This window comes from Etheostoma spectabile, chromosome 11 (assembly GCF_008692095.1).
Source record: "Etheostoma spectabile isolate EspeVRDwgs_2016 chromosome 11, UIUC_Espe_1.0, whole genome shotgun sequence".
Lineage (NCBI taxonomy): Eukaryota > Metazoa > Chordata > Actinopteri > Perciformes > Percidae > Etheostoma > Etheostoma spectabile.
In genome coordinates, this window is record NC_045743.1 from 496,749 (window position 1) to 511,885 (window position 15,137).

Here is a 15,137-nt window from a genome sequence, read left to right on the forward strand (position 1 = left end):
CTTTTTATTATTTTTATTTTTATACACTTTCTCTTGCATGTTCGAAATAAAGATATCAATCAATCAATCAAAAGTGTTGGCACACACACACAAACACACACAAACATACACACGCACACACACACACACACACGCACACACACACACGCACACACACACTGCTCCAATACCTGACTGGAATTCTGTGGTTCTCCGCTGTCATCTCAAACATCCTTTTGTTTTTCCTCCTCTCCCTTTATCACGTTGGCAAGCAGTGAGTCTGTTATTGTCCTCCGTCTTTCGCTCTGTCTCTCTCTCTCTTATTCTGCTAAACCAACAGCCATAATTACACCCCTTACAGAGAGCCTGTCCGCCCTCTTGTCAGTCAGAGCCACAGTAAACCGTGACAGTGGCCGCGGAGAAACACCTGGGTGAATGTCTCGGAGGTGAAGAAAGGCTAATGTGGTAGTGAAGTGTGTCATGGCGCCGCGTGCGCACTCACGGCCCTGTAATCTGAAGCTGGAGGAAATGGTTGACAGAATGTCTTCCTAAAATGTTAGATCATAAATGGTGTTGTATCCTCTCCCAGGGCCAGACTGTGTAAGACAGCAGCTACAGTCTGGGCAGATAGTTTTGGGCAATAAAGTTTCTTAAACAGTGGTTTTGGAATTAGTTCAAAAAGCCTTCAACAATATACTGTGGTTGGAATTGCACAATGATTATGTGTAACACTTCTTATTTGAAGCTCAACCAATTTGCATTTGTGCAATTTGTTTTCTCCAAATCTCCATTTATCTCAGAGTTGTAAAGCAGCTAAAATGAACATTACCACAACATTTATCAACTTTTCAGTGTATCGTAACACCAGAGAATCTGCTCCCAGTAGTTACAATGGAATGAAAAGCATCAGTGTGTACTGTATATGTAATAGTATAGATGCCACAAGCTTGAATCATTCATCAGAGTTACGTAGCCTACACACGACAGCTTGTCCTTCTTTTTCTGTTCTCTCCCCAATTTTAACGTGACTTAATTGTTAAATGGAAGTGCAAGAGAATTCATGGAAGTTTGTCTCTTGTTTCCTAGTTTTACATGACTCCTTTCTTTGCTTTTTTATATTTTTCCTTTGCCTCTGATTGCTCCAGGCTCTGAGTTGATCTTGATGCCCCCTCTGTCTGTCTCTCCTAGAGCTGCTGCTCTCTGCCAGTCACATTTCATATGTTCCCATAAATGGGCCTTCTTCACCCACTGGCACGGCGTAATCGCCAACATGGTTAACATGACTCTACTCGACATCCCCTCATGTTAATTTCAGTGTGCAATTCTTGGGTTGCCAGCTGCAGGCTCTACACTTGTTTCCTGTGTTGACATTTGCTACATTAATGCTAAAGCACACAGACAAGAAGGCACATTGCTTTGCTGTGTGACCACAACACAAGCACTGACGCACACATGCATACATTTAGACACACATAGTCAAGCGTGTGTGTACTTGTATATTTGACTCAGAGGGATGGATGTCAGTATAATGAAAAGATCTACACCAGGACACTCGGCAAAGGAAACAGACATGTCTGTTTAATAATATTCATGTCAGGTCACATGCATTCCTAACTCATTAACATCACGCTTAGATAGTGTCGCTTAACAGGATGTTGCTAGATGAAAAGAGGTGGAAAAACGTGTGACACTTAATGGGACACTCCGCCAAAATTCTATATTTTGAGAATCAAACACCTGCATCAAAATATCCATAATATACCATGATATTTGTGTCCAGCACAAAGGGGGAGTTTACTGCTGGTTTGTACACTTTTTGCTAGAGTTTTTGCTATGAAAGTGACAAATGGTACATTCCATTCACATGCACAAGTTTGATTTTTGGTGGTGTATTCCATTTGAGCTCCTATTTTACCTGGGATTAAATTAAGGACAGCATTGTTAGACTTTTTTATTTCTAAGAAAAGCCCTTCATGTTTACTAGACTGTTAATGCATTTCAGATTTCGGATTTTTTTATTGAGTTAAGACCATGGTGTAAAAAAAAAATGAAACAGTGAAGTGTAAAAACCTCTGTTGCAGCAGAATGATTCCTGTCACATTACACGGGTCTAATGCCACATATATAAACCATATAAACATTTAAAAAGAGACTGTATTGTTCCGTCATTGAGCACCATGGTTTGTCATATAGTTTGACCAAACACTGTTTACTCAATACCACTTGTTTCTTGATGAATAGAGTTGTTGAATTTGGACACAATGGGAACCTCGCTAGTAGCGCTTTTGGATTTGTGGAGTCCAGCGTGCAGAATCAGATGGGATTCTTGCATTAGTTAATCCATTATGAATTCTCTATTTGCTTTCAGAGCCTTCACTATCTATTAGGCTGAGGATAAGCATGAGCCAGACAGATTGTGCACACACCTTCCCTGTTTACACTGACACTAATGACTTGTCCCTCGCTACAGCACCGCCACAGCCATCCACACATGGAATAAATTCTACATGCCCAAAACATCAAGACAGCTTGCTGAATTGCTCCACCAGCATCATCCTGTAAAACAAACTGTTACTAAGGCAACAGGTAGTGTTGGGGAGACATACACGACTTAACCAGGAGCAGGAGTTGATTATAAGTGGCCAATCGCTGAAAAGAAAGTGTAACGCATGGGCCAAGTACAGCTTTGGAGAAACACAGTAAACGGATGACATCAGTGTCCACACATGCACGTGACCTAGAAATAGAGTTATTGTATTTGTCTTGGCCAGCCTAAATGTAGGCCTGATTGCTATTACTGTGCTTTTGTTAAAAGCTTGTGTCAAAACGTGAGAGGTTGCAGAGATCATCTTGCACGTTCCAGGAAAATGGACCTAACGAGCTTGAGGTATTGTTGCGTATTAAGGCTTGTTCTTGTCGAATGAACATTACAACATCACTGGACTACCGCAGTGTATTTACCCAGCAAAGACAGCCAAAAAAAGGGAAGCTTTGGAAAAAAAACTGCGTGGTAGCTTTCATTAAAATCTCCCCAGCACTCTGTTAAGGGTGTTTGAATGAGACTGTAAATATTTGAGCAAAGTGTGGGTTTTTGTCTTTACTTTGCTTTACTGTGTGGAACGAGGGGCCACATGAGGATTCTGCCTGTATAATATGACATCCGATTTTACGTACCGTCTCGCTAAATTTAGGTCAGGCAAGGAGCAGAACCAGTTTCACATAGTGTACTATAAACTCTTTGCCCCCCATCGGTACAGGCCTGGCCATATTCCTCGATGCCTCACGTTTCTGTAATCCCCTATTTCCACCTCAAGATGACAATAAAACCACAAACTGTAATTCACCCATGCATGCCTGGCATATTTTACATGCCTGTTCAAATAACGAGGATATTGTATGTGACTATGTCTTTCACCCTTCATTGTGGAAGAAATTTGTACAGTAATGATGGGATGTCAAGACTAGTGCATGGTGCACAGTGAGGAATTTAACAAACAAAAGGAGTTGACTTTGACTATGAGGTCTGTTGATAACAAATGTCAAGAATTGGGTCTGACACAACACACCTGATCAACAGAAAGATAGTAGGCATTCCTGAGTTGACCATCGCGTGCGTTTAATGCTTAACTCTTCTGTTATAGAGAGATATAGATTGGTGTGAAAGGGGAATCTGCCGGGTCATGGCACGTGTCATGGCACCGTGTCGGAGCAGGAGTAGAGCCTTGTGATGTTGAGTTGAGTTGACGGTAAGACGGATGTAGAGTTCAAGACGAGGTGGAAAAAGATTTCTGACATCCTGAAGGCTTGGCTGGTATTGCTGACCAGACTATGGGGGGGGGGAGGGGCAGGGGGGAGAAGATGGGGAGTTGTGGGTGGACGGCTCAGTGGACTTGCACAGATTTATGAATGCCGGCGTCCAGACGGATGATGATTAACCAGGGGTGACTGTTGCAGGCTGGAACCGACCTGAGATCACACCGGGTCTCGTCCAGAACAAAACCGGACTTCCTTTTTCCTTCAAGTGTTCCTCTTTCTCCCCCCTCTACCATCCCTTGAACCCTGCCATTAAACCAACTCTTTTCTTTCCAGGCTTGCTCCTTTCCTGTTTTCTACTACCTTCCTTCCTCCCCTCTTCTTCCTTGACTTCCTTGTGTCATCTTTCACTTTTCCTTTCTCCTTTGTTCCTTTTCTACCACCTACTCCTTTTTTCTTTTCCTATATTCAGGCCCCTCTTTCTCTCTTCCTTAGAAAAAGACGGATCCCCCACTCAATGAAAAACAAGCCACTGCTGCTGTGCATGACTTCCGATTTTAAACCAAACCTGACAGTTCACAGTGTGTCCCTGTTCTCTTACCCTCGCATCATCTGCTCCGACTGCTGGCATCATCCACTTCAAAAAGCCTTTGAGTGTGTAAGCCCAGCGTGCAACAAGGCATGACAGCTTTATTTGTATAGCACATTTCATGCAGGGTAAGTCAAAGAGCTTTACATAAGACTGTAAGACAGCGACAGCAGATCCAACAAATGCAGCTCAGCGTAAATTCTTTCAGGAAGACCTAACTTTTAATCGATGCACTCCTAAATCAATTCAGCTGTCATCCAAATAAATGCATATTTTATCAAGCTGTGTACATCTGTCGCATGGCTGCAACTAGTCTCTCCTGATTGAAATGTAGCTCAGCGTAAATCCTTTCAGGAAGACCTAACTCTTAATCAATGCTCTCAACCTGAAATGCTTTAAAAATCTGTTTCTCCCTTTGCTACCAGCTGTCGTTGCAGGCAAAGTGTGCAACCCTCCACCTCCAGTTATCATCTACTCCAGCTGACCGGTCTGAAACCTCCTGCGGTCTGGTCTTCTGGCTCCTTCGTCTGATGGTTTTCTACCCCTATACACATATCCAAAATATTCGTATAGCCATGGAGTCTAATCGCCAAAGACTTTGAACATCTTATTGAGCTGTACAATGAACCTTATTTGCATATCTGCAAACATGTTTCTCCGGATTGAAATTACCTGAAATTGGAATATCATAGTTTAAAAAGGTGATTTTGTCATTTTGTGGATTTAAGTTTGACTAGTAAACTGACAGCATCATTTTTCACATTTAATGGCCTCACTTTACTTGTTTGTAGTTCTTTTTTAAAGACAGATATCATTATCCACTGAACATTTAAAGCAAAAGCTAGGCTAAAAAGTTACATTTAAATGCAGATTAACATTTAAATGTACGTGTATTAAAAAGTAGAGCAACAGACCGTATTAGACTTTTTCTGATGATTGTCTTACAAATTAATTTCTTTTAGAAATTTTCCAACTGGAACATGTTACCATAATAGGTGGTTTTTAGTCTGATCTGATGATTTGTCCTAAATAAAAGGTTTTCTGTAAATCCAAAATTGTCTGTAATGTGAGAACACATAAGGGGACCTTGCATCATTCATCTGAGGCAGTATAATTACGGTACCATGGCAACGTAAGTACGGGCACATGAATCAATGTACTGCATTAGAAAGTTTGAGGACATCTTTTGAAACGTGAATGATGAATTCAAGGTAGTGTTTTTTAATGATTTAGCTTAAAAGTTTCAAGGAAATGTTTTTGAAAACATCTGCAGTTAGGTAATGTGTAGACTCTCCAATGACCAGACGTCCTTTTAAGGGGGAGTTACTTGTCTGATAAACACAGTGAAGGCCTGTGTGTGCTGCCAACACACTCGCACAATCTTTTAAATGGTTATCTAACTCTGCAGCAGCCAACGTTATATAATACTTATCTAAGGCCCATAGAGCGGAGCGGGCACACTAGTTGATAATTGTTTAACCCTTGTGTGTGTTATTGTTCAGGTCTGCGGGACCCGTTTTCAATGTTTGCTAAAAGAAAAATGATGCTATTTATTATTTCTTTTAAATCAAACTCATTGGACTTGGCTTATTTTCTGTGAAGAACATAACAATAGCTTATTTTCAATGACTTCACATGGTACCCACCCTACACATGACACATTAAGTGTTTTTACATGAATTGTTATGGCTGTTTTGATTTAAAAGCCTAATAATGTGGTGAGACATTGTCTATATTGTTTGACATTATGTAGTTAGAGGTATAACAGTAAACATGATACTAGAAAAGTAAAAAACAAGCACTTCAAAAGTCAAGAATCATGAGAAAATAGAGGTTCAATAACGAGGCTGAAACAAACAGTACATCAAAAAATATGTAAATAAACAGCGGTACAGTATGAAATCCAAATTTCTCTTCCCTTTCCGATGCATTACTTCCCATTTTTATAGTTGACATTTTTTGCTGAATTGATAAAAAAGTAAAAAAAGAGAAGTAAACGCCAGAGTAGCTGATCAGTACACAAAAAACACAGCCAAAAATGGGGGGGGGGGGGGGGGGGGGTGTCTGCCTGGTGTAGTCAGTTGGCCGACAAAACTGTTACTCTTAAAAAAATGTGTTTCCCTTGGCAGAGCTTGGCCTCCATTTCTCTCGAGGGAAGATGGATTGTTGTGGATTGTTTTCACATCATAGTAAAAATGATTAAAAAGGAAAGTAACTCACGTCTTCCTTCCCAGGTGGCCAGAAGCTCCGTGATTAGTACTGTTGCCTCAAAGCAAAAAGGTTGTCGGTTCAATTCAATTTGCCTCATAATCTTTCTGTGTGAGATTCTAAAATGTCTCTACAACGCGTTTATGTTCTTATCAGTGATGGGAGTAAAGTGTAACACGTGCTGTGATCATATTTATTTTTCCAGAAACAGAGTAATGCTTTCTGTAATTACATCGCAGCCGGCTCAAAGCTATGTGTGTGTGTGTGTTGAACGTAAAACTTGAACATAATTATGTTAACACATGTTCAATTAACTTCAGTCAATATTTTATCAAGAAAACAGTTTTTTGCTGCTTGACTGTCGGACTGAGTTTGCTGACCCAGTCAAGTGGCCAAACCCAGCAGCTAAAATGCTCCTCCTTTATAAGAAAACACATTCTCTGTGGCAGGAAAGAACAGATCAGAGAAAGAAATCTATTGAATCAGCCTCTGAGCAAGATAGCACAGTTCTTGAAAATATACAAAAGCAAAGTAGTAGTAGTAGTAGTAGATTTCATGCACCCTCCTCATTAAGAAATGGCTGATGTATTGGCATTGCTGTTTTAGGAATGTACTGAATAATTAGTGGCATCCTTTTATCAACACATTGAGAACCAGTGTTAGAATGTAACTAAGGACATTAATTCATACTGTACTTTTTGAGGTAATTTACCAGAGAATGTCCATTTTATGTTACTTAATACTTCTACTTCACTACATTTTGGAAGCTAAAATTACATTTTTTACTCCCCTACATTTATTTGACAACATTAGTTACTTTCCAAATCCAGATCCAGATGTTTTACAAAATATGAATAAGCTAATAAATATTGATGTATTAAAAGATGTCCCATTAAAATGTATTATGGTTGTAATTTCTCTTCATGACTAATCATTGCTGTGGTTGGCTGTGTCTCATGATTCCATTTACACAACCAAAAATCACCGCTCACCACTGGACATCGGCATGGCCACGAAAACCAGGTGCTGAATGTCCAAGCCCTGCTGCCATTGGACGCTCCAACCTTGTTATCCAAAAACACCCTTTCTCTTAATACTCCTCCTCCTGTTGCACGCTCTCCCTCTGTCCTCCAAGCCCCTCTACTGAATGAGTTGTGTCTGTGTTTGGATGAGCTCATTGGAAAAGGATGTGCCACAGCTCCACATCGTCTTTCATCTTCTTGCCTGGACAGAGACTTGGGGGGTTGCACCCTGGTGCTCCTGAACAAAGCAAGCTGGATGTTCGTCCATGCAGCAGAATCCTGGTGCATGCTTTTAGTCCACTCTAATTGGTTTTGTAATAAAATGAGGGATGACTGGAAATACTTGTTGACAATACAAACCACACACTTAATGTCCTGTGCTCACTGCCTGTCAATAGGTTTTTGTAATCTGACTGAATTTCAATCTGTTTGACAATTTGCAGCAATAAAGTTCAATATTACTAGCGTGATGGCCCTGTTTTGTAAAGGGGCCTTGTATCAAAATCAATTTAAACTTACACTTACAGTGGGCGGCTGTGTCTCAGTGGTAGAGCGGTTGCCTGCCAGTCGAAAGGTTGGAGGTTCAATCCCTGGCCCTGCAGTCCCATGTCGAAGTGTCCTTGGGCAAGACACTGAACCCCAAGTTGCCCCCGGTGCTGTGCATCGGAGTGTGAATGTGTGTGAGTGTTTATCTGATGAGCAGGTGGCACCTTTTACGGCAGCCTCGGCCACAGTGTATGAATGTGTGTGAATGGTGAATGTTTCCTGTAGATGTAAAAAGTGCTTTGAGTAGTTGTTAATTCATCGTATTCAAAGTGAATGTGTCTTTAATACCAAGTTCTGGTGTTTTTGAATTTGATGGAATTTTTTACACAGTTCTTCTTGGAAATGAAGCCAGAGTGCAACAGTGTTTTATTCTTAAAGAGTGTAGTCTCCTTCTACTGATTGTTGTAAAAACACAGGGATGTCTCCGACACATTTACAAAGATGGTGGCTTGAATTTTCTGTTTTGTTTAGTGGACAACAGTGGTTCCTGGTTGCCAGCACACAACAGTAGTGTATTGGAGATAATAGCCAAAAAGCTCTCCTGGCTGAGCAGTTAACACACTGAAGTCCATCTGTGACTAGAGCACTGAGCCACCGGGCCACTGGGTTTCCAACTGCCATGCATTTTCACTCTTAAATAGTAATGTGATTAGCACACATTCACACGTTTGTTGTCAAAATGTCGGTCAGGTGGATCCCCTAAAATCCTTATCTGAGAAAATGTAGGGAATGTAAAGAATAATGTGATAGTCTCTGTAGAAATGAGACCTCTTAAAACAGCCACTGTTTGACAATTTCCTGCATGAATTAGTTAAATTGAAATCATTCTCCTCCATGAAAAGCTCTCAGGGGCCCCTGTGAGTCCTAGTTTGGAAATAGTAGTCCAAGAGGTCACTGAAACGGCCTTCTGAGCAATTCAAATCCCCTGACTAGCTGGGGAAATCAATGCAGTGAAAGTAAATTGGGAACAGTTAGGAAGTAGCTGCTCAGCTGCACACAGTCCAAGACTTCTTGTTAAAAAAATAATACATGTCACACATGCTGACTGAGCTAGAGAAAGCATCACGTATTCTGCAAAGAAGTTACACACTTTTACTTCTGCAAAAAAGGGAAATTCAAAAGTAATATCTTATCTTGTATCAATCACTATTTGGACAAGGGAGACCACTGCACTGGTTTCAAGAAAAATTGACAATCAATAATAATTGTAGTCTGTGTGAGGTAGAAAAGTAATTTGTTGTGACTAGAATTTGAGACACAAGGCACTGTCAATCTGTCAGGGTTGTAATATTCCTTTAGCCCTTGACATTTTTCTCACGTGTCAAGCCTTTAACTTCCAGTATAGCTAAGGCTTGCCTCCAGGGCTCTACAGTAAAACAGTTGTGTCATTTTGTCTCTCTTGTAATGGTTGTAACTTGCATGCCCATTTGCGGACCGCTGAGTAGATATTCTTCTTGTTAAAGCAAATTATGAAATGTATCCCTGTTATTACTGTAACTGCAGTATTTGGGTTAAACTGTGAAATGTACACCTATAATTACCTGCAAAAGTTCGGCTAAAACATGAAATGTAGCCTTACAGTTTACCGTAGAATTGAGGTCAAACTATGAAACATATCCCTGTAATTAACTTCAAATGTATTGGTTAAATGAAGGCAAAAAGGCTTTACCTCCCGCCCACCAGTGTAAAATCTAACCAAACTGGGGGTGAGTGGAGGCACGTAAATCTCACTTTCAGTAGAGCAGCCCTGTTTGTGTTTCTGTTTAAGTATATGTGGATGTCTGACAACAAAGCTCTATTAATTTGATCAGACCTGACATACTGCATCTTCCAAAAGAAAGACAAACGTGTCAATGAAGTTGGGCGTGACTGTAAAGTCAGAGACAAAAAGATTCTGGCTCGAGGGGAAAGTATCAGGTTGTGTAGATGTTGTTTACTGTGAACTAATCAAGCCAAACAGACGAGAGTGAGAAGAAAAAAATGAATCAAAGAAAGGGAGGCAAAGAGGGTGAATACTATGTAGTATAATCTGCTGGAAAATGTTTGCAGGTCATTACAGCCCACTCTGCAGGGCAAAACAATTACTGTAAACATCATAATTGTAATAGTTGAGGAATTTTAGAACTCTTTGAAAGAGCTTAATGCAAATGAGTACAAATATTTCAACAAAGCTTAATTAAATTTAAAAACGCTGGATTAAAAATATAAAATACAAGACGTGTCAGTGTTCATCCAAACACCTTCATCAGTTGTTTATTGTACACAGGAAGTAACTCTGGTCTTAATACGCAAGGCAGTCACATGATATCATGGCATAAAGTCACATGACTGCTAACATGTAGTCCTTTTGTGTTGCCCCTCCCCCTGCTTAAGAGGTGGAGCTGGATGGTGTATCTGGAAAGTGCCTGGGAATGGTTTTCACTGAAAGATCTTGTATTTAATATTTTTAATTCAGTGTTTTTAAACAAAGGTTTTGTTGAAACTACAATTACCTGGATGCATAATTGAATCTCCTTAGAGTTGAAAAAAAATATATATTTATATATATACATATATATATATATATATATATATATATATACAAATCTTCATATTCATATAATTCTGAGTTTAATACTTCTTGGAGTGCACACATTACTCCCGTTCTTTTTACTCTACACTGGCTTCCGGTGCGTTTTAGAATTGATTTTAAAATTGCATTGTTTGTTTTTAAAGCCCTAAATGGCCTTGGCCCAGAGTATTTGGCCGAGCTTTTAACTTTGGGTGGGCAAAATCGTCTGTTGCGGTCTTCCGATCTACGGACTTTAGAAGTCCCGAGGTCGAGGTACAAGCAGTGGGGCGATCGGGCCCAAAACTCTGGAACAAGCTCCCACCAAACATTCGCACTATAACGGATGTTGTTCATTTTAAATCAAAACTTAAAACTTATTTATTTTGAATGGCTTTTAATACAGTGGTGCAACAACTCTTTTTCAGATGATTGTAGGTAACTTTATCTGTTTTACTGTTTTCTATGCTTCCATGCTTTGTCTGTTTTTTGAATGTTGTGTTTGTTTTATTCTTGTTGATGTGAAGCACTTTGGACACCTGTTGGTGCTGTAAAGTGCTTTATAAATAAATGTTGATTGATTGATTGATTGATTAATGAAACCAAGTTGCCTTTTCCCCCCTCTTCCCCATTTCCAGGGTTGATAACAGCTTCGTGAGTCAAAGATGGGCTGTTACAAAATTGATGTTGATCTATGATACAGCCGTTATGCAAGAGTCATGGGAGTGCATCGCAGGTGTCTGAGCATCTCATGACTGTTTGAGATGAGAGGTCCGAGGTGTCAGGAGAGCTTGTTTGTTTTGGGACAAGACTTACCTGACCCCTATCTCCTCCGGTGTGTCTTGAGGCGAATGCCAAGTTAGTTAAATAAGGAAACCTGGCCTCGTGGTGGAACGGGAGGGCTCTGGCTTCCTACAGTATCACGAGGTGGTTCAATCCCTGGCCCTGCAGTCCCATGTTGAAGTGTCCTTGGGCAAGACACTGAACCCCAAGTTGCCCCTGATGCTGCGCCATTGATGTGTAAATGTGTGTGTGTGTTTATCTGATGAGCAGGTGGCACCTTTACGGCAGCCACGGCCCCAGTGTGTGAACGGTGATGATTCCTGTTCTATTTAAAAGTGCTTTGAGTAGTCGTTAAGACTAGAAAAGAGCTAAATAAGAACACGCCGTTTTGCATCCAATTAATTGTTCAATAATTGCTGGTCTCTTTCTATAGTTTCACTGTGTGGGTACAGTATGTGTCATAGGCTACATTGGATCTGGATGACCGGTCAGCACAAACAGAAACAACACAACAAAGTGGGAAACAACAGCATGTCTGTATGTCTTCTAGGATTAGCTCCACATAACACATCCCAGACTGTATACGTCAAACTCACTGCTTGTTAACTCGGAACATGCAGTATACAGTTTATGGGAACTGGGCCAATTAAATTGTATCTCCATTTACTCTTATTGAAGTAGAATGCTACTCGGGTTACTGAAGTTGCCTAACAGAACACAACCTACAACATTTATGGCATGTGGTTGCAGTAGTTAGGGTTAAAGTTGGGCTTAATTTTTGAACTGTTTAACTGTATTGTTACAATTATTGTCATTTTGTTTTTTTTGTTTTTTTGTTTAACCTTTATTTATTCAGGGAAGGTTCACTGAGAGGTAGCCTCTCTTTTGCAGGAATGCCCTGATCACAATCACACATTTGCACAAATTCATGTCTGTTCTGCTGGCCACTGAGCAGCTCCACTGGAGCGGTTTTGAGGTTAACGGCCTTGCTCAAGGGCACCTCAGTGGTGGTAATGAGGGGGGGACAAGTGCTGCTCTTTCGCTTTCCCCACAGACTTTGGAAGATATTGCTTTCTTTACTTTTAAATCATAGATTGCACTTGTAAACGCAGTGGCTTTAAAAGAAACAAACTATTGTGGTACTACACATTAACTTTGCACTTTGAATGGCAGAGGGACATGATGCCCTGTAGTGCAGTCTGGTGGCAGCATCATGCTTTGGAAAGACACAAAAGACCATCCTTCTGTTGTTGATTGTTTCAACTTTTAACATGTTGTGCTGAGCCTTAAAATGTCTTGTTAGCACATTAAAACACCAGTACCAGTTCTGTGAATGATGTCTGTCTCATTTCTTCATCTAATTTTGCAAATGATAATACTTTGCAGAGTGATTCACTGGATGAGTTTGCATCCATACTGTATATGCAGGTTTATTTTTCTGATTTCTTTGAGCTCAAAGTAGTGGCTTTACTTTCCCTCTGTAGGGCATTTAGGAAATGCAAAACATCATTGACCCAAATAGATGCCACATCCACCATCTGGTCAAAGACCTAACAAACACTAGCAGCAAGAAACGGTCACACTAACTTGCCTCTCTGACCGTCCCTCTTTTTCAGCTCTCAGTATATCATTCTGCAATTTTCTAACTGTAAGTGCAAATATGAGATGATTTACATTAGTTTTTATGTGTGTGGCGATGGAAAATTGGTAGTAACATGGATTAGTATAACTGCAACGGATGACAAGGTTTTAATGTTTTGATGTGATTGTGTGTGTGAGAGAGCAAGAGAATAAAGAGAGAACAGGCAATTAATGTGATAACATCTCCTTGGTTAAAATGTAAAAACTGTTGCGCAACAAGATTATTTTAAACTCCCGTCCATTGGCATACGAATCGTACAACTTTCACACTGGAAACTGCAGTTCTTTTTCTGTCGGTCTCAACTTTTTATTGACCATGATGCAGCAGAAAGAATAAAGAAGAGAGACGGAAAAAGAGACTTTCAACTACACATACTGTACTGGACAACCAGTGAATCGGTTCACTCACGTGTTTGGGCTCAAAGAAAAGAGCTTTGCTGCCACATCTTTCTTGCAAACTTTTTTTGTAAAACAGTTTCACAGCAGACATTTTGACTTGTCAAAATATGAAAAGCACAGGTGGAAATAATGACATGATGGCTCCATTCCATTAAGTGTCCCTGTAAGCCATGTCAGTGAGTGAGCATGCATAATACCGGAGCCCTGCAACTGGCTCTCCTTAATCAAATGCAGCTAGCTGTTATTAATTACACCTTTTTCTGCTTCGACAAGTCAAAATGTCTGCTAAAGGATCCATAAATATCTGTTAATTGTTTTTGGTTATAAGTACAATTAAAAAAATATATCCTCATTTCAGTTCAGAGAAGCCAACGAGATTTGATGCAAAAAATAGCCATTGTTGATATTCATGATGTAAAACGTTCCACTGCCCCTTCCAGCCAGAAGGGGCCAGTTTGAGGTGGCATCTGTTCAGGATTCTTCCATGATGCCTCCCATGTACAGCTGGTAGCCAGACATCAAAATGAAAAAGCAAATAATACAATGGAAATATCCTCAATGTGAAGACTGTTATCTTGTTTTTTAGATCGGTTGAAGGACAACATGTCACTGATGGGAGCGCGAGCTACAACACAGTCCCATAGATGCATCAGATCTCATTGAAAAATAAATACGTTAAAACAGAATAAAAGAAGACAAACTGCCTAAAACAGTAACTACCTGGTTATGATTGCGTTGGCATGGCAACTAATACACATACTGTAGCAACCATGAGTCTTTGTCCTGATGGCTACCTTGCTGTAAGTCCAATATTTTAGGTTTGTCCCATTTGCCCTAAGGTTTATTTTAGGAGCTTATTTGGCTGTGCATTCATTCATCATGTTTTAAGGTCAAGTCAAGATAACCTGCAGCGCTCAGTCGCACCTGAGGAATTAACACTATCTCACACTACCCTTCATGCTCTGGTGGCGGTGAAGCTTTGTAAATAACTTTTTGTTTCTTTCTGTGCACGCCTCATGCAGGTTAGTGTGAGACACTTGTCTGTGTTGCTTGAGCCTCTTCTTGACCTGAATGACTTGAATATATGTGTGCCTCACCATCCCACATATTTTAATAAAAGTATCTCTTTCTAAGTGAACCAACATTTGTGGCTTGCAGAGGTGGAAGAAATATTCCAATACTTTACTTTTCTTACTTATAAAGCACAAGTACTGTACTACCACACTGTGAAAATACTCCACTACAAGTAAAACGTAAGTAAAAGAAAGTAAGTATTATCAGCCATATTTACTTAAAGTATAATTTTATTGCTGTAGATGTTTAAGGTTGTGCTAATTTTAACTCCTCTATTTAATGTTGGGTAGTTTCATCTACAGCAATGTCTCATAATGAGTTCATCCTATTTTTGTTGTGTCAATGTACAGACTTTAGTTAGCTTAAGACGTAGGAGAATTTTCTCAGCACATAAAGAACACTTCGTCCTTCAGTTTATCACAAACACATTTGGAGATGTGTGGTTTTCACTGGACAGGAGGGGACTTTAAAACTCATCTGAAAAGTAACTAAAGCTGTCAAAAGTACAAAATTTGCCTCTGAAATGTTTTGGATTAAAAGTATAAAGCTGCATAAAATGGAAATAATCAAGCAAACTAGAAGTACTTGAGTAAAT